This window comes from Macaca thibetana, chromosome 9 (genome assembly GCF_024542745.1).
Source record: "Macaca thibetana thibetana isolate TM-01 chromosome 9, ASM2454274v1, whole genome shotgun sequence".
NCBI lineage: Eukaryota > Metazoa > Chordata > Mammalia > Primates > Cercopithecidae > Macaca > Macaca thibetana.
Genome location: NC_065586.1, coordinates 88,108,845 through 88,128,313, shown reverse-complemented (window position 1 = coordinate 88,128,313; position 19,469 = coordinate 88,108,845). Strand labels below are relative to the sequence as shown.

The window sequence follows — 19,469 nt, the reverse complement described above, 5'->3', positions numbered from 1 at the left end:
CTTTTTTTTTTTTTTTTTTGGAGATGAAGTCTTGCTTTTGTCCCCCCAGCTGGAGTGTGATGGTGCAGTCTTGGCTCACTGCAACCTCCGCCTCCCAGCTTCAAGTGATTCTCCTGCCTCAGCCTCCCAAGTAGATGGAATTACAGGCACCTGCCACCAAGCCCTGCTAATTTTTGTATTTTTAGTAGAGATGGGGTGTCACCATGTTGGCCAGGCTGGTCTCGAACTCCTGACCTCAGGTGATCCGCCTGCCTCGGCCTTCCAAAGTGCTGGGATTATAGGCATGAGCCACCGTGCCAGGCCATGACCATCTAATCTAAATATTCTACCAGATCTGTCACTCACATCACCCTTTTGTTCTTTCTAGCGCTTATACCCATCTGATATTTTTTAAATTTTTGTTTTTAGTAGCCATCTTTTTCCTTCCCTCTCCTGCTCCCCTTTGTAGGCTAAGCTTGTCTTTTTGCTTTACTACTTTTGAGTATTCTTGATCATGCATGTAGATGGAAGGAGGAATAGTAAGTTTTGGGAGCCTACCATATAATGTGTACTCAGTAAATGTATTGAATGAATGAATTTGAATATTATTTCTGCATATGAAGTTTAGGGCTTGTGCTTTCTTTTTTGTTCTAAGAGGACCAACCGTGCAAACTGCAGTGACTTTAGAAAGAAGCCTCTTTAGAAAGGAGACAATACCTTTCTCTTAAGAGAACGGATAAACTTCTCTTTTCCTCCTCCTGTCTCTTCTGGGAAAGGCCGGGGATGTTTAGAGTGGGATGTTTCAAAGGAATGCTTTATGGGCTGTCTTAGTCTGTTTTCTGTCGCTTATGACAGAATATTGGAAAGTGGGTAATTTATAAATAAAATAAATTTATTTCTTACAGTTATGTAGGCTGAGAAGTCTAAGGTTGAGGTGCTGTATCTGCCACATCTGAGGGCCTTCTTGCTGGTGGAGACTGCAGAGTCCCAAGGCTGTGTAGGGCATCACATGTCAAGGGCACTAAGCTCAGGTTTCTCTTCCTCTTCCTGTAAAGCCAACAGTCCCACTTTCATCATAACCCATTAATTCATTAACCCATTAATCCATGGTGGATTAATCCATTCATGAGGGCAGAGCCCACATAATCTAGTTAACTCTTCAAGGCTCCACCTCTCAATACTACCACACTGGGGATTAAGTTTACACATGAGTTTTGGAGGACACAAACATTCAAACCGTAACAAGGGTTTATATTTGAAAAAAAAGAAAATGATTTTTTCCTTTCATCTCTTTCTTTCTTTCTTTCTTTCTTTCTTTCTTTCTTTCTTTCTTTCTTTCTTTCTTTCTTTCTTTCTCTTCCTTTCTTCCTTCCTTCCTTCCTTCCTTCCTTCCTTCCTTCCCTTCCTTCCTTTCTTTCTTCCTTTCTTCCTTTCTTTCTTTCTTTCTTTCTTTCTTTCTTTCTTTCTTTCTTTCTTTCTTTCTTTCTTTCTTTCTTTCTTTCTTTCTTTCTTTCTTTCTTTCTTCTCTTCTCTTCTCTTCTCTTCTCTTCTCTTCTCTTCTCTTCTCTTCTCTTCTCTTCTCTTCTCTTCTCTTCTCTTCTCTTCTCTTCTCTTCTCTTCTCTTCTCTTCTCTTCTCTTCTCTTCTCTTCTCTTCTTCCTTCTTTTTGAAACGGAATTTTGCTCTTGTTGCCCAGGCTGAGTGCAATGGTGCGATCTTGGCTCACTACAACCTCTGCCTCCTGGGTTCAAGCGATTCTCCTGCCTCAGCCTCCTGAGTCCCTGGGATTACAGGCGCCTGCCACCATGCCCAGCTAATTTTGTTACTTTTAGTAGAGACGGGGTTTTACCATGTTGGCCGGGCTGGTCTCAAACTCCTGAGCTCAGGTGATCTACCCACCTCGGCCTCCCAAAGTGCTGGGATTATAGACATGAGCCGTCGTGCCCACCCTGTCTTTTTCTTTTGGGAGAGACATTTTTCATAAGGCTAAGACTAATTGAAGTCTGTCACTAAGAGGCTTTGAGGCTTTTGGGTGAAGAGTTTAGATGGAGGCTTCTGCCTGGGAGATGGTTTAACTCTGGAACACTAAGAGGAGCTAGGCTTGGTCTAAAAAGAGAAGCTGAGAACAATCTGAATAGGGCTTGTTCTAGGTGATCAGGTCTTGGGGAGAAAGGTAAAAGGCCCAATAACCACAAGTCTTGGATTTTTCTGAAATTTATTTCAAATTGTCAGACCACATGCTTTGACTTTTATTTGTTTATTTTTCTTTGAGGCGGAGTCTCGCTCTGTTGCCCAGGCTGGAGTGCAGTGTCAGGATCTAGGCTCACTGCAACCTCCGCCTCCTAGGTTCTCTCGCCTCAGCCTCCCAAGAAGCTGGGACCACAGGCGCATGCTATCACACCCGACTAATGTTTGTATTTCTAGTGGAAATGGGGTTTCACCATGTTGGCCAGGTTGGTCTCAAACTCCTGACCTCAGGTGATCTGCCCACCTTAGCCTCCGAAAGTTCTAGGATTATAGGAGTGAGCCACATGCCCGGCCTTAAAATTTTTTTTATAGAGAAAAGTCTATGTTGTGCAGCCTGGTCTCGAATTCCTGGTCTCGAGTGATCATCCTGCCTCGGCCTCCCATTGTGTTGGGATTACAGCTATGAAACACTGTGCCCGACCATCCAGCCATGTTTTTATATGCCTTCAATCAAATGATTTATTTTTATTTTTTTATTTTTTTTGAGATGGAGTCTCGCTCTGTCACCCAGGCTGGAGTGCAGTGGCATGATCTTGGCTCACTGCAACCTCTGCCTCCTGGGTTCAAGTGATTCTTGTGCCTCAGCCTCCTGAGTAGCTGAGAGTACAGGCTTGTGCCACCATACCTGGCTAAGCCTGACTTTTGATTGAGAAAAAATATGATCACCAAAGGAAGAAACACCTGAAGGCAGAGGCCTGCTTGTATGTAAAGAAAATGTAGGCACTGATGTTATTCCCAGTTATGCCTGGGTGTGGCTGTTGGTGAGGGATAACAGTTAAGCCTCGGAATAAAAATAGACCTGAGCTTATTCACCTACTAGTTATGTCACCTTGGGTAAATTATTAATCATTTTTTTTTTTTTTTGAGATGGAGTCTCACTCTGTTCCCCAGGCTGGAGTTCAGTGGTATGATCTCAGCTTACTGCAGCCTCCGCCTCCCAGTCTCCCAGGTTCAAGTGATTCTCCCACCTTAGCCTTCCGAGTAGCTGGGATTGCAGGCATGCACCACCATGCCCAGCTAATTTTTATATTTTTGTAGAGATGGGATTTTGCTGTGTTGGCCAGGCTGGTCTTGAACTCGTGACCTCAGGTGATCTGCCCGCCTCAGCCTCCCAGAGTGCTGGGATTATAGGCGTGAGTCACCGTGACCAGCCATTATTGATCATTTCTAAGATTCCTTATCTGAAAGATGAGAAGAATGATAGCTTACATCTTTTAGGATTATTATGAGGATTAACTGATAAGACATGTAAAATTCTTATCTAGATGCCTACATAGACTAAATGATCAGGGAATGCTAGTTAGTGTAAACATCATCACCAGAGGATGAGGAAATTCTCTCAATACACAAATTTTTAAAACTAATTTTAAAATCTGGCTAGGTGCAGTGGCTCATGCATGTAATTCTTGTGCTTTGGGAGGCCAACAGGGAGGACCCCTTAAGACCAGGAGTTTGAGACCAGCCTGGGCAACATAACAAGACCCCATCTCTACAGAATATTTTTTTTTAAATTGGCATCCTGTGGGTGTTTAAGAATATGTCCCACTGTATATTTTGCTTCTATAAGCAGGAAACAGGATATAGGAAGAGGTGGGATAAGAAATACCTGCGTAGCAAGATCATTGTTTTTCTAGAAGCATGGGCTTAACACAACTAATTTGACTCCTGATATTAAATGGGAAGGAGAGAAGAAAATCTACACTTAAGTGTAGATTCTAGACCATCCCATCTACTGGACAATCTCATCCACATGTCAGTATTAACTTTGGATTTCATACATTGACCTTTACTGCTTTACAGTTTATTAAAAATGCTTTATTGGGCTGGGCACAGTGGCTCACGCCTGTAATCCCAACACTTTGGGAGGCCAAGTTGGGTGGATCATTTGAGGCCAGGAGTTCGAGACCGGCCTGGCCAACATGGCGAAACCCCGTCTCTACTACAAATACAAAAATTTGCCAGGTGTGATGGTACATGCCTGTAATCCCAGCTACTCCGGGGGCTGAGGCATGAGAATTGCTTGAACCTGGGAGGCGAATGTTACAGTGAGTCGAGATCGAGCCATTGCACTCTAGCCTGGGCTATGGAGCGAGACTGTCTCCAACAACAACAAAAATATGCTTTCGGCTGGGTGCTATGGCTCACGCCTATAGTCCCAGCATTTTGGGAGGCTGAGGCGGGAGAACTACTTGAGCCCAGTAATTTGAGACCAGCCTGGGCAACCTAGTGAGACTTCGTCTCTACAAACAAAAAAGGCAGGAGGATTTTTTTTCTTGAGCCTTGGAGTCAAGACTGCAATGAGCCATGATCATGCTGCTACGCTCCCCGCTGGGATACAGGAATAAGAAGACCTTGTCTCAAAAAAAAAAAAAAAAAAAAGATGCTTTAATGCACACTTATATGATTTTAATTATTTAGGCAGCTGTTAATGTTATCTCTGTTTTATTCCAGAGGAAACAAAGACTGAGAAATTGAGAACATGGGTTTTATTTATTTATTTACTTATTTTTTTTAAATTTAAAAAACATAAGATCTCTCCATGTTGCCCAGGCTGGTCTTGAACTCCTGGGCTTAAGCAATCCTCCCCCCTCAGCCTCCCAAAGAGCTGGCATTATAGGCGTGAGCTACCTTGCCTTGCCAAGAACATGGGTTTTATTTTTATTTATTTATTTATTTATTTTGAGACAGAGTCTCGCTCTGTTGCCCAGGCTGGAGTGCAGTGGCGCGATCTCGGCTCACTGCAAGCTCCGCCTCCCGGATTCACGCCATTCTCCCGCCTCAGCCTCCCGAGTAGCTGGGACTACAGGCGCCTGCCACCACGCCTGGCTAATTTTTTGTATTTTTAGTAGAGACAGGGTTTCACCGTGTTAGCCCGGATAGTCTCAATCTCCTGACCTCGTGATCCGCCGGACTTGGCCTCTCAAAGTGCAGGGATTACAGGCGTGAGCCACCGCGCCCAGCCAAACATGGGTTTTAGAGCTAGATTGCCTGGGTTGGAATCCTGTCTTCTCTACTTGCCAACATTATAGCCCAGGACAAGTTACTTTAGCCTCAGAATCCTCATCTGTGAAATGGGGATGATGCAGGTACTTAACTCTTAGAGTTGTACGAAATTATTCTTCATGTAAATAAAGTACACATCATTGCAACTAATATGAGTTCAATAAATATTGGTTATTAATCACCTAGGGACAGGCAGCTAGTAAGTGGTAGTGCTAGTATCTGCGTTTAGATAATTAGATTTTATATCCCATGTTCTTTTTACACATCACCTCCATAATATAATGTTAATACCCTGTTACTGTGATGATATGATCTGTTAGCAGCATTAGGGCAGGTGGTCTAATTTATTTTTTCAAAAGTGGTAGGAGATTCATCTAAAGTATCTCTTTTAGGACAGTTGGCACACATATCTATTTCTCAGCTTCCTCAAGAAGAGAATAGATATGACTTCAGATTACAGCTATGCCAAAAACCTATAGATTTTGCTTCAGTTGGTTAGAGCAACGGGCTGAGGATACCAGTCTGCAACATGACAAGACAGAAATAGCACATATTAAATTGAACCATTGGGAGACTTGTAGTATAGTTGAAAAGGCTTGCTTACTAATGATTTGGAAGACCTGAATTCTAATCTTGGACTCACCACTTATTAGTTGTGTCTTGTAACATCTCTGAGCCTGCATTTTCACATCTATAAGATGGGGATCCCAACAGTCAACCTAAGTGCTGTTGCCTGCTCACATAGTCCCTTTGTAGAAATTTAGAAAAAAGAGGCTAGGTATGGTGTCTCATGCCTATAATCCCACCACTTTAGGATGCCGAGGTGGGTGGATCACCTGAGGTCAGGAGTTCGAGACCAGCCTGGCCAACATGGTAAAACCCTGTCTCCACTAAAAATACAAAAAATTAACCAGACGTTGTGGTGGGCGCCTGTAATCCCAGCTACTTGGGAGACTGAGGCAGAAGAATTCCTTGAACCCAGGAGGTAGAGGTTACAGTGAGCTGAGATCACGCCATTGCACTCCAGCCTAAGCGCAGAGCGAGACTCTGTCTCAAAAACAAACAAACAAACAAACAAACAAACAAACAAAAAAACCGAAAAAGGGACCCCTCCCTTTGGACAGACACAGCTTTACAGTAAGGTTTATGAACTTGGTGAGACGAGCATGGTCTAAATTTCCATCTTCACTAGCCTTCTTGGCTAGCCTTCTGGCACACTGAACAATCTGCAGAAGTGAATGTGAGGGTCCTGTCTATACTGTCTTCACTGAACAGGGCTGTTAACATCAAGTGAGATAATAAAGGTGAAGGAGTTAGATAAAGTGTAATGCCTTTGTGAATGTAAGACACTGATATTACACAAATACTACTTGGTTTCAGACACTAGAATCCAAGGGCAACCTGCGTAGACATATTGACTCTTACCCTTTTTTTTTTCCTGATGATCCCTATGACTCATCAGCTTGTACAGAACCTACTAGCTGCTGGCTGTTAAAGTAGAGGTTGTAGCAAACAAAGGTTTTCTCCATTACTTCAAGCCTGGACCAGCCTTGCTCACTGGATCTCTGAAGACTAAAATTAGTACTTTTGATGAATAATCATCTTAAAAACAGTCAGCTGGCTGGGCACAGTGGCTCACGCTTGTAGTCCCAGCACTTTGGGAGGCCGAGGTGGGTGGATCACCTGAGGTCAGGAGTTCGAGACCAGCCTGGCCAACATGGCGAAACCCCGTCTTTACTGAAAATACAAAAATTAGCTAGGTGTGGTGGTGTGTGCCTGTAATCCCAGCTACTCGAGAGGCTGAAGCAGGATAATTGCTTGAGCCCAGGAGGTAGAGTGAGCCGAGATGGTGCGCCATTGCACTCCAGCTTGGGCAACAGAGCAGGACTCGGTCTCAAAAAGAAGAAGAAAAAAAATAAGAAATTATCTTGAAGACAAATGATGATGATGATGATTATTATTATTTTGAGATGGAGTTTTGCTCTTGTTGCCCAGGCTGGAGTGCAGTGGTGTGATCTTGGCTCACTGCAACCTCTGCTTCCCGGGTTCAAGTGATTCTCCTGTCTCAGCCTCCTTAGTAGCTGAGATTACAGGCGCATGCCATCACACCTGGCTAATTTTTGTATTTTTAGTAGAGATGGGGTTTCATCATATTGGTCAGGCTGGTCTCAAACTCCTGACCTCAGGTAATCTGCCCACCTCTGCCTCCCAAAGTGCTGGGATTGTACAGGCAGGAGCCACCACGCCCTGCCAGAAGACATATGATTTTAGGATACCCTGCAGTAAGACTGGGTCTTGCCCATCAATGGAATTCAGAATTATTTGGTTAGAGCTTATCTCTGGTTTTCAGGGAAAGGTCATTACATAAAAGCTTTATGTCAGTGGGAGAAAGAAAAGTTGCTGAATCACAATTTGCCCTCTTAACACACCTTTGGAGTCCAAGCTATCTCCTGGGCTTCATGGATCAAGTAGGACAAGAGGACTTGCTTGTGTGAGGAGCCAAAAGACAGCTGTAGAGTCAAGCAGAATTGAAATTAGGTCCTAGTTCTGCCACAAGTTTTGTGACAGTGGGCAGGTAAGTCACTTAAGTTTATGTTTTGTCATCTGCAACTGGTAACAGGAACAGTATTAACCTCATAGATTTATTGTGTGGGTTAAATGAATTAATATATGGAAAGTACCTAGCATTGTATCAGTATTTGCCACATAAACATTAGCTGCAGTTGTTACTAAGCTCTATGTAAGATATTATACTGGCTCTGAGAAAGAAAAAAAGATAAGTTGTAGTGCCTGGCCTCAAGAAGCTTAGAGTTCTAGTTTGGGAATTAGCATAATTATTTGCCAGAACAGGTAAACAGAAATGCAAAGCAATGAATATGTGGTACAGATAGATTATATCTATATATCTATATATCTATTTTGAAATGGAGTTTCACTCTTCTTGCCTAGGCTGGAGTGCAATGGTGCGATCTCGGCTCACTGCAACCTCTAGCTCCTGGGTTCAAGCGATTCTCCTGCCTCATCCTCCCTAGTAGCTGGGATTACTGGCATGTGCCACCACGCCTGGCTAATTTTGTATTTTTAGTAGAGACGGGGTTTCTCCATGTTGGTCAGGCTGGTCTCGTGTAAGCCACCACGCCCGGCCATAGATGATATTGTTAGGAGGTAGGGTTTGAGCAGGGGTCTAAAGAAACGACAGAATGGCTGGGCGCGGTGGCTCATACCTGTAATCCCAGTACTTTGGGAGGCTGAGGCTGGTGAATCACCTGAGGTCAGGAGTTTAAGACCGGCCTGGCCAACATGGTGAAACCCCATGTCTACTAAAAATACAAAAATCAGCCAGGTATGGTGGTGTGTACCTGTAATCCCCACTACGTAGGAATCTGAGGCAGGAGAATTGCTTGAACCCGGGAGGCAGAGGTTGCAGTGAGCCGAGATTGCGCCACTGCACTCCACCCTGGGCAACAGAGTGAGACTCTGTCTCAAAATAAAAAAAAAAGGAAAGAAAGAAAGGGCCAGGCATGGTGGCTTGTGCCTGTAATCCCAGCACTTTGGGAGGCTGAGGTAGGCGAATCACGAGGTCAAGAAATTGAGACCATCCTGGCTAACATGGTGAAACCCCATGTCAACTAAAAATACAAAAAAATTATCTAAGCATGGTGGCGAGCACCTGTAGTTCCAGCTACTCAGGAGGCTGAGTCAAGAGATTCTTTAAAAAATATATATGTATGTGTGTATATATATATGTATATAAAATATCTGTTCTAGTGAACAGTTTTTGACCTAAGATGAACACAAGTACATGAAAAATATATATATAAATATTAGTTCAAAAAATATAATTGAGGTCTGGAAACTGAGCATAGATGAAGGCTACTTATCTTTTTCTCCTATTCCTATGGAATATGCACACGTGTATACTTGTGTCATAATCTGAAAAGGAATCTCCAGCTAATAAACATCAGCTATAAATATTTAATTTATCTGCACTATTTCATTATCATATGATGGTGTGATGAAGAAGAATGACAAAGTATTAAATATATTAGGACGTTGGCCAGGTGTAGCGGCTCATGCCTATAATCCCAGCACTTTGGGAGGCTGAGGAGGGTGGATCACCTGAGGTTAGGAGTTCAAGACCAGCCTGGCCAACATGACAAAATTCCCGTCTCTACTAAAAATACAAAAATTAGCTAGGTGTGGTGGCGGGCACCTGTAATCCCAGCTACTCAGAAGGCTGAGGCAGGATAATCGCGTGAATCCGGGAGGCGGAGGTTGCAGTGAGCTGAGATGGCATGCCATTGCACTCCAGCCTGGGTGACAGAGTGAGACTTGGTCTCAGAAAAAAAGAAAAAATAAAAAAATAAAAAAATATATATTAGGATGTTAAAAGGGACTTGATATTATTTGGCATATTGAAAGAGTTGAGAGACTGGGCACGATGGCTCACGCCTGTAATCCCAGCACTTTGGTAGGCTGAGGTGGGCGGATCACCTGAGGTCAGGCGTTCGAGACCAGCCTGGCCAACATGGGGAAACCCCATCTCTACTGAAAATACAAAAATGAGCTGGGCGTGGTGGTGGGCGCCTGTGATCCCAGCCACTCGGGAGGCTGAGGCAGGAGAATCGCTTGAACCCAGGAGGCAGAGGTTGCAATGAGCTGAGATTGCACCGCTACACTCCAAGCTGGATGACAAGAGTGAAACTCTGTCTGAAAAAAAAAAAAAAAAGAGTTGAGGTCCTTTTCTACATTATTACATTATCAGGAACCACATTCTGTTTTTAAATACTCTTTATACGTTGTTTTTATATAGAAGCTAATTTCCAGTGGAAGTATAAACTGCTGCAAGCTTTCTAAAGCAATTTTTTGGCAAGGTGGTTCACGCCTGTAATCCCAGCACTCTGGGAGGTCAAGGCAGGAGGATTGCCTGAGCCCAGGAGTTTGAAACCAGCCTGGGCAACATGGCAAAACTCTATCTGTACTAAAAATACAAAAAATTAGCTGGGTGTGGTGGCCCAAGCCTATAATCCTAGCTGCTTGGGGGACTGAGGCAGGAGGATCACTTGAGGCTGCGAGGTTGAGGCTGCAGTGAGCTTTGATAGTGCCACTGCACTCCAGCCTGGGAGACAGAGACCCTGCCTCAAAAAAAAAAAAAAATAAATAAAAAAATAAAAAAATAAATAAATAAATAAATAAAATAAAGTAATTTGTTAATATGTATCAAAAACAATGTTATGCCTTCCAATTGAGCAATTTCTTCTTTAGAAATATGGCTCAAGGAAACAATCAGTTTGGAAAATAGTGAAAACTTGGTGACAAATTAAATATCCCCCAACAGGAGAAAGGTAAATTATACGGAATTTCAATATGGAATGTCTTCGTAAACATTAAACTTTGTATTATTAAGCATAGGGTTTTTGGAACACATTTTATGGCAATAGAATCCATGTAACTTCTCTTTGTCTAATGTTAAAGAAGTGCTTGACATTTCAACAAATTGGGATAAAAGGTATCTGTTCTTTGATTTGATAAACAAACTTTTATCCAGCATCTCTATGTTTGAGGCCCAGTACCTGGGTTACAAAGATGAATATAGTCCCAACCCTGCAGGTCTTCTAGGAAAGGCAGATGTGTAAACAAATAATTACACTGAAATATGAAGAATAAATACTGTAATAGATATATATGTATATTACAAAGTTGTATAAAGGAAGGAATCAGCAATTCTGCTTACATGGTCAAGGAAAGCTGCAAAGAATGGACATTTGAGTTAGTTTGGCATGGCTGGGAAGAGTACGTGTAGAAGAGTTAAGTTTGGGCTGGGCACAGTGGCTCATTCCTGTAATCCCAGTACTTTGAGAGGCTGAGGCGGGCGGATCACGAGGTCAAGAGATCGAGATCATCCTGGCCAACAGGGTGAAACCCCATCTACTAAAAATACAAAAATTAGCTGGGTGTGGTGGCACGCACCTGTAGTCCCAGCTACTCAGGAGGCTGAGGCAGGAGAATCGCTTGAACCCGGGAGACGGAGGTTGCAGTGAGCTGAGATGCGCCACTGCACTCCAGCCGAGCAACAGAGTGAGACTGTCTCAAAAAAACAAAAAACAAAACAACAACAACAACAAAAATAAACAAAGAGGTTTGTATTTTATCCTCATGGCAAGGGAAAAGTTATTAGAGAGTTTTAGGAAGGGGCATAACATGGTAAAACTATGTTCGAATGATTACTCAGGATTTAGTATGGAGGCCACATTTGGAAGAATACTAGATGAGAGACATTAGGAGATCACTGCTGTAGTTCAGGTACAGTATTATACTGGTTGTGAATGAAGATGAGGGGATGTCAGTCAGAAATTTAGGAGGCAGGATTAATAAGTTTTATCAACCAGTTAGACTTGTCTCTCAGGGAGGGCCTTAAATTATTCTTCAAGACTATTCTGGGCCGGGTGCGGTGGCTCACGCCTGTAATCCCAGCACTTTGGGAGGCCGAGACGGGCGGATCACAAGGTCAGGAGATCGAGACCATCCTGGCTAACCCGGTGAAACCCCGTCTCTACTAAAAATACAAAAAATTAGCCGGGCGAGGTGGCGGCGCCTGTAGTCCCAGCTACTCGGGAGGCTGAGGCAGGAGAATGGCGGGAACCCGGGAGGCGGAGCTTGCAGTGAGCTGAGATCCGGCCACTGCACTCCAGCCCGGGCGACAGAGCGAGACTCTGTCTCAAAAAAAAAAAAAAAAAAAAAAAAAAAAAAAAAAGATGCAAAGTTCCTTGACTATAAAGAGCTCACAGTGTAAGAAAAGAAAAATTCAAATAACTTTGGTCAATTATTCAATATTCCCTAGGTAACCTAGAAAGCTTTTAAAATTGTTAAAAGCTAAGGCAATTCACATGCAGGAAATTGCAGGAAGTCCACATCTTCTGAGTAAGGATCTGTTAAGTAATTCTAGCCATGACTAAGTTTGAGAACAGAACAAGAGAAAAGGGAGCAGAAAGGTAGCCAGGTGAGCCAGATGTGGCTTAGTGGACAATCTGTAGAGCACCTTGGGTTTTTTTATGTTTCTCACCTCTCTGTTAGTCTTGAGTTAATTTGTTTCATTCATTCCATAATTTTATGAAGGGCCTCCTGGCCACGAAGAATTGCTTGAACCTGGGAGGCAGAGGTTGCAGTGAGCCGCGATTGCGCCACTGCACTCTAGCCTGGGCAACAGAGTGAGACTCTGTCTCAAAACAAACAAACAAACAAACAAATAAAAAACCAGTATGTATGTGTGTGTGTGTGTGTGTGTGTGTGTGTGTGTGTGTGTATATATATATATATATATATAAAAGGTACACATGTATAGGGCACTTACCATGAATTGAGCTTGCAGGAATGGAAGTTGTTGTGGTGTGAGTCAGTGAGTGAGCAGTAAATGAATGTGAAGGTGTAGGATTTTACTGTATACTACTGTAGACTTTATAAACTTTGTACACTTAGGCTACACTAAATTTCTATAAAGAACTTTTCTTCAATAATAAATTGACCCCCCTCCAAGAAAACTGACCTTAGCTTATTGCAATCTTTTAACTTTTTTAACTTTTTTTAAAAAAATTGACTCTTGTAATAACAGCTTAAAATAAAAATACGTTGTATAGCTATATAAAATATATATTTATTTGAGATGGAGTCTCACTCTCTCATCCAGGTTGGAGTACAGTGGTGTGATCTGGGCTCACTGCAACCTCCGCCTCCCTAGTTCAAGTGATTCTCCTGCCTCAGCCTCCCAAGAAGCTGGGACTACAGGTGCCCACCACCACGCCCAGCTATTTTTTTTGCATTTTTAGTAGAGAAAGGGTTTCACCATGTTGACCAAGGCTGGTCTGAAACTCCTGACCCCAAGTAATCTGCCTTCCTCAGCCTCCCAAAGTGCTGGGAATACAGGCATGAGCCACCGCACCTGGCCCAAAAATATTTTTTATACCCTTATTCTATAAACTTTTTTCAACTCTTAAAATTTCTAATTTTTTTTTTACTTTTTTATTTTTTATCTTTATTTTTGAGAGAGAGTCTCTCTTTATTTTTTATTTTTATTTTTGAGAGAGAGTTGCCCAGGCTGGCGTGCAATGGCATGATCTCAGCTAACTGCAACCTCCACCTCCCAAATTCAAATGATTCTCCTGCCTCAGCCTCCCAAGTAGTTGGGATTACAGGCATGCATCACCTTTCTACTAAAGAGTACACTGTAAAATAATGGTAAAAAGTAATACATGAACCAATAACAGTAATTTATTATAATTATCGAGTATTTTGTACTGTACGTAATTGTGTGTGCTATAATTTATTTATTTATTTATTTTGAGATGGAGTATCACTCTGTCACCAGACTGGAGTGCAGTGGCACGATCTCGGCTCACTGCAACCTCCGCCTTCAGGGTTCAAGAGATTCTCCGGCCTCAGCCTCCTGAGTAGCTGAGACTACAGGCGCTTGCCACCATGCCCAGCTAATTTTTTTGTATGTTTAGTGGAGATGGGGTTTCACCATGTTGGCCAGGATGGTCTTGATCTCCTGACCTTGTGATCCGCCTGCCTTGGCCTCCCACAGTGCTGGAATTACAGGCGTGATCCACCGCACCCGGCCATATGTGCTATAGTTTTATACAACTGGCAGCACAGTGGCTTTGTTTACACCAGTATCCCAACAAATACATGAGTGATGCTTTTGCACTATGACATTGACAGCTACAAAGTGAGGAGGTGATTGGACTTTTTCAGCTTCATTATAATCTTTGGGACCACCATTGTATATGTGGTTTGGCTGAAATATTGTTAATGCTATGCATGACTGTATATCCAGAAAGTGTGGTCAGTTATGTCAATGTTGTTGCAAGGTCAAGCAAGATAGACTGACAAACATCCATTGGACTTAACTCAGAGTGTCTATTGTAATCTTGGAGAAACAATTTCTGTGGAAGGGCGAGGTGTGGGTCTGTTATTTCATGATGATAATAAAATAGTCTACATACTACTGACCATCATAAAAGCCAAAGTGGTTTTCTATTTTATACCACTCCCCTTCCCATCCTTGCAGCTGAGGGAAAATTAATTGCTCTTCTAAATTTAATACTTACTGGAACCTGGCTGTTTTAAGTAATACAAAAACTATGCTTTATTCATCCATCCATTTATCCATATATTCAGCAAGCATGTATAGTGCACCTACCGACTACCCAGGACATATAAGCATTGTGCTAGGGATGTAAGTAGGGAAGGAAAAGAAGGAAGGAGGCTCAAAATGATGTATTTGACCCGTGTACAGTTGTCCTTCTTATCCGTGGGTTCCATATCCACATATTCTTTGATTCAACCAACCGCAGATCAAAAATATTTGGAAAAAAAGTGAATGCTTGCATTTGTACAGAACATGTACAAACTTTTTTTGTCATTATTCCCTAAACAATATAGTATAACAACTATTTACATAACACATTGTATTAGGTATTATAAGTAATCTAGAGATGATTTAAAGTATATAGGGGGATGTGCATAGGTTTTATGCAAATAGTATGTCATTTTACATAGGGGACTTACTTGAGCATCTGTGGATTTTGACATTTGGTGGGGTAGGGGGTTTGGAACTAAGCCAGCAAGATACCGAGGAATAACTATATATCTCCGTGAGTTAACTCTGTGAAGTATTTTTATAGCCCTTAATGGCTACTCAAAAGGGGTTTATGCTGTGAGGCAGAGGTTGCAGTGAGCCAAGATCACGCCACTGCACTCCAGCCTAGGTGACAGAGCGAGACTCTGTCTCAAAGCAAAAAAAAAAAAAAAAAAAAAAAAAAGGAGGAGGTGGGGGCGGTGATTTATGGTGAAGTTCTGTGCTCTGAAGATAAAATTTCAGAAAGTGCCTCTTTTTTGGCTAGGTGCGGTGGCTCACACCTGTAATCCCAGCCTTTGGGAAGCCGAGGCACGCGGATCTCTTGAGGTCAAGAGTTCGAGACCAGGCTGGCAAACAAGGTGAAATCCCGTCACTACTTAAAATATAAAAATTAACCTGTAATCCCAGCACTTTGGGAGGCCAAGGTGGGTGAATCACCTGAAGTTGGGAGCTCAACACCAGCCTGACCAACATGGAGAAACCCCATCTCTATTAAAAATACAAAATTAGCCAGGTGTGGTGGCACATGCCTGTAATCCCAGCTACTCGGGAGGCTGAGGCAGGAGAATCACTGGAACCCGGGAGGCAAAGGTTGTGGTGAGCTGAGATCGCGCCACTGCACTCCAGCCTGGGCAACAAGAGCGAAACTCCATCTCAAAACAAATAAAAAGATAAAAGAAAATAAAATAATTAGTCAGGCTTGGTGGTGTGCACCTGTGGTCCCAACTACTCAAGATGCTGAAGCAGGAGAATTGCTTGAACCTGGGAGGTGGAGGTTGCAGTTAGCTGAGGTCGTGCCACCTCGGGTGACAGACAAGACTCTGTTACAAAAATAAAAAAGAAGATACTTTTTTTATGGTTAAGTGAAAAAACAACATTTCAGTAGAGAAGGGCTTTGTTCTTGTTGAGGGTTCTCTGATAATTTTTTCTTTTCTTGGTATATATTTATACCTTGGTGTTTATGTTCGAGTCATTTTCTTTTTAGATTTGAGGCTCATTTTAGGGAAGGAAAAAAAAAAAGAGCAGAGATTAGTTTATTTTTCAATACAATACAATCCCATTAAGTATGGGCAGTGTTAATTATGGTTTAACAAGGGTTAGAGCCAAAGTTTATTTTTGTCTGTTGTGCATATTAATAGACCTGCACTTAGAGTCAGGTGGATTAATAAATGCCCAGAGAAACCATTTCAATTCATAACTTTGAAAGTAATAACTTAAAAATGTCTACGTTACTGATTAAAAGTTGACATCCTACGCCGGGCGTGGTGGCTTATGCCTGTAATCCCAGCACTTTGGGAGGCCGAAGCGGGTGGATCATGAAGTCAGGAGATCAAGATACTCCTTACTAACACGGTGAAACCCCGTCTCTACTAAAATTACAAAAAATTAGCCAGGTGTGGTGGCGGGTATCTGAAACCCCAGCTACTTGGGAGGCTGAGGCAGGAGAATCGCTTGGACCCGGGAGGCAGGGGTTGCAGTGAGCCCGAGATCGTGCCACTGCACTTCAGCCTGAGTGACAGAGTGAGACTCTGTGTCAAAAAAAAAAAAAAAGTTGACATCCTAATTTCAAATAATTTTAAAAATCTATTTCTTTAAGCTGTAAGGATGTTATGAAGGATTATTTTATTTTAGAGTACTTGAAAATCCATTTCTTGAAGCTATAAGGATGTTTTGAAGGGTATTTACTTTTATTTTATTTTATTTATTTTTGAGACGCAGTCTCGCCCTGTCTCCCAGGCTGGAGTACAATGGTGCGGTCTCGGCTTACTGCAACCTCCACTTCCCGGGTTCTAGTGATTCTCCTGCCTCAGCCTCCCGAGTAGATGGGATTACAGGTGCCTGCCACCACATCCAGCTAATTTTTTATAGTTTTAGTAGAGACGGGGTTTCACCGTGTTGGTCAGGCTGGTCTCAAACTCCTGAACTCAGGTGATTCACCCACCTCGGCCTCCCAAAATACTGGGATTACAGGCATGAGCCACTGCGCCCGGCTATTTTATTTTAGTTAGAGTACTTGAAAATGTGGCAAAAGTTTGGTAGGTTAGCAAAGTCTTCAGGAATAAAATTAACCGTGAGTTGATCCTTGCAAATTTTGGAATCCAAATAGTGACCACAGCACCTTGGCAAAAGTGGAGCTTTCTTTAGGAGGCTAGAGGAAGAGAAAAAAAATGGGAAATGTAAGCTAAGGTCACATCACAGTAGGAATAAGTAAACATTTAGTTGTTTTACATAGATCTTTTGGTGGATTCATTCAAAGTGATTCTTTTCTTGCAGACTTAGGCTAGAATCTTAGGGGGTCAAAAAATAGATTATTGGCCAGGCACGGTGGCTCATGTCTGTAATCCCATCACTTTGTGAGGTCGAGGTGGGCAGATGACGAGGTCAGGAGTTTGAGACTAGCCTGACCACTGTTGTGAAACCCGGTCTCTACTAAAAATACAAAAATTAGCTGGGCATGGTGGCACGTGCCTGTAATCCCAGCTACTCAAGAGGCTGAGGCAGGAGAATCACTTGGACCTGGGAGGCAGAGGTTGCAGTGAGCCGAGATCATACCACTGCACTCCAGCCTGGGTGACAGAGCGAGACTCAGTCTCAAAAAAAAAAAAGAAAGGCTCTTTTCTTAGGTTTCTTTTTTTGTTTGTTTGTTTGTTTTTAAAGAAATAACTAGAAACAAAGATTACAATATGCTTCAAATCAGTGGTTTCTGGTAATACTTCAGTTCTGGTTGGTGAAGAAGGGAAATAGAAAATTAAGACAATTTTAAATGATGACATTTTCAGTTACAAGTTCAATCAGCACAGTCATCAACTGACATTTATTCCTAACCGCTTGGGTGAGTGGCACTGAACCAAATCCCACAAGAAATATCTTCTGCCTACATGAACAAACCGGTTCTTGAACTATTGCTCTCAGAAGCTATAGATAATAGCAGTTGATTTTAATATGTTGTGAGATTCCAGCCTTGGAATCATGAGGTTAAAATAGGAAAAACCATACCAAAAAAAAAGTTTTTAATAGAAACTGGGCCAGGCGCAGTGGCTCATGCCTGTAATTCTAGTACTTTGGGAGGCAGAGGCGGGTGGATCACGAGGTCAAGAGATCTAGACCATCCTGGCTAACACGGTGAAAACCTGTTTCTACTAAAAATACAAAAAATTAGCCGACCGTGGTGGCACGCACCTGTAGTCCTAGCTGCTTGGGAGGCTGAGGCAGGAGAATCGCTTGAACCCAGGAGGCAGAGGTTGCAGTGAGCAGAGATCGTATCACTATACTCCAGCCTGGGTGACAGAGCGAGACTCCGTCTCAAAAAAACAACAGAAACAGAAAACTGTATCTACTGTTTGTCTTGAAGAAAGAAATCATTGTCTTATGCAGTATGACACTAAACATATACAATTGTTATTATTATTTTTTGAGACAGGGTCTTACTCTGTCACCCAGGCTAGAGTGCAGTGGCCCGATCTCAGCTCACTGCAACCTCTACCTCCCAGGTTCAAGCGATTCTCCTGCCTCAGCCTCCCGAGTAGCTGGGATTACAGCCTCCCGCCACCATGCTCAGCTAATTTTTTTATTTTTAGTAGAGACGGGGTTTCACCATGTTGGCCAGGCTGGTCTTGAACTCCTGACCTCAGGTGATCCACCCTCCTTGGCCTCCCAAAGCGCTGGGATTACAGGCATGAGCCACCCTGCCCGGCAGCATATACAATTATTTAAAAATATTTCACCAAATATTATTGTAGTATAAGAGTTGAAGTTTATTCGAGTAATCATTTGTATGAATAATGCAAGGTAAACTTTTATTTTGACAAAAATAAGGAGGTGAGTTGATTCAGAGCTTATCAGGTACAGTCTTAAAGTAAGTGATTTATTCCTGCATTGAAAACTAAAATACAAAGACATCTGGTGGATGTCAAAAATTTATGACTAAAATCTATTTTTACCCGACCTCCAAGGTTGATATCACATTTAATATTAAGGTGTTTTTTATTCTATACTAAAAGTGATTATTTTATGCCATCTCTGCTGAAAATTTTTTAAAAAAATTATTTAAGTGTTTAAGTATGGTCAGATTTTAAGTATCTAACATTCTCCAGTAGTTCCCCCTCCCTTGCCTATTCCTCTCCACCCCAGTCTCTTTCTAGTAGGATTCCTATTGCTGGCTACCCAGTCATTACCATTCTAACCATTTAAGGTAGCTCTGCTTGGTTTATTTATTCTGAGTACTGCAATTCAGTTTCCCTTTATCCTGGCTTCCTATGGCAAGTTGGCAAACCAATTTATTTTTCTCCCTTTTATTTCAACAACTCGTAATTTAGATTGGTTAGGAGGATATAATGTAATCAGGACACAACCTTTTCCCCTCAGAATCTGTATTTGTGAGACTTCCTCCTTTCCCGGCTGAACGTGCTGAAGTCAGACCGAGTACCTTGTGAAGGACTTCAGCCCCCACAGTTCCCTGTGTGCGCATGCCCTCTCATCTTACAGTTGTCAAAGTGCTTTTGCCAGAGCGGTCACATAATCAACCTGAAAGAAGAAAATAAATACTGTATACTTTTAAATTTTATCGATTCTTAAAAACTGGACACTCAAAGGTAACTGCTACT

General features: G+C 42.3%; 1 protein-coding gene across 4 annotated transcripts in view; it reads left to right on the top strand.

The window, feature by feature from the left end:
• CPEB3 (cytoplasmic polyadenylation element binding protein 3) overlaps positions 1-19,469 on the top strand; it is a 242,406-nt gene that overhangs the window by 21,768 nt on the left and 201,169 nt on the right. Inside the window, exon 1 of one of the 4 annotated variants that reach the window (XM_050804445.1) lies at positions 18,806-19,457. The exons of the other annotated variants lie outside the window; for them this stretch is intronic. The gene's annotated coding sequence lies outside the window, so the exon portion shown is untranslated. Of the gene's footprint in view, positions 1-18,805; positions 19,458-19,469 lie in introns of those variants that run through there. 4 annotated transcript variants of the gene reach the window in all.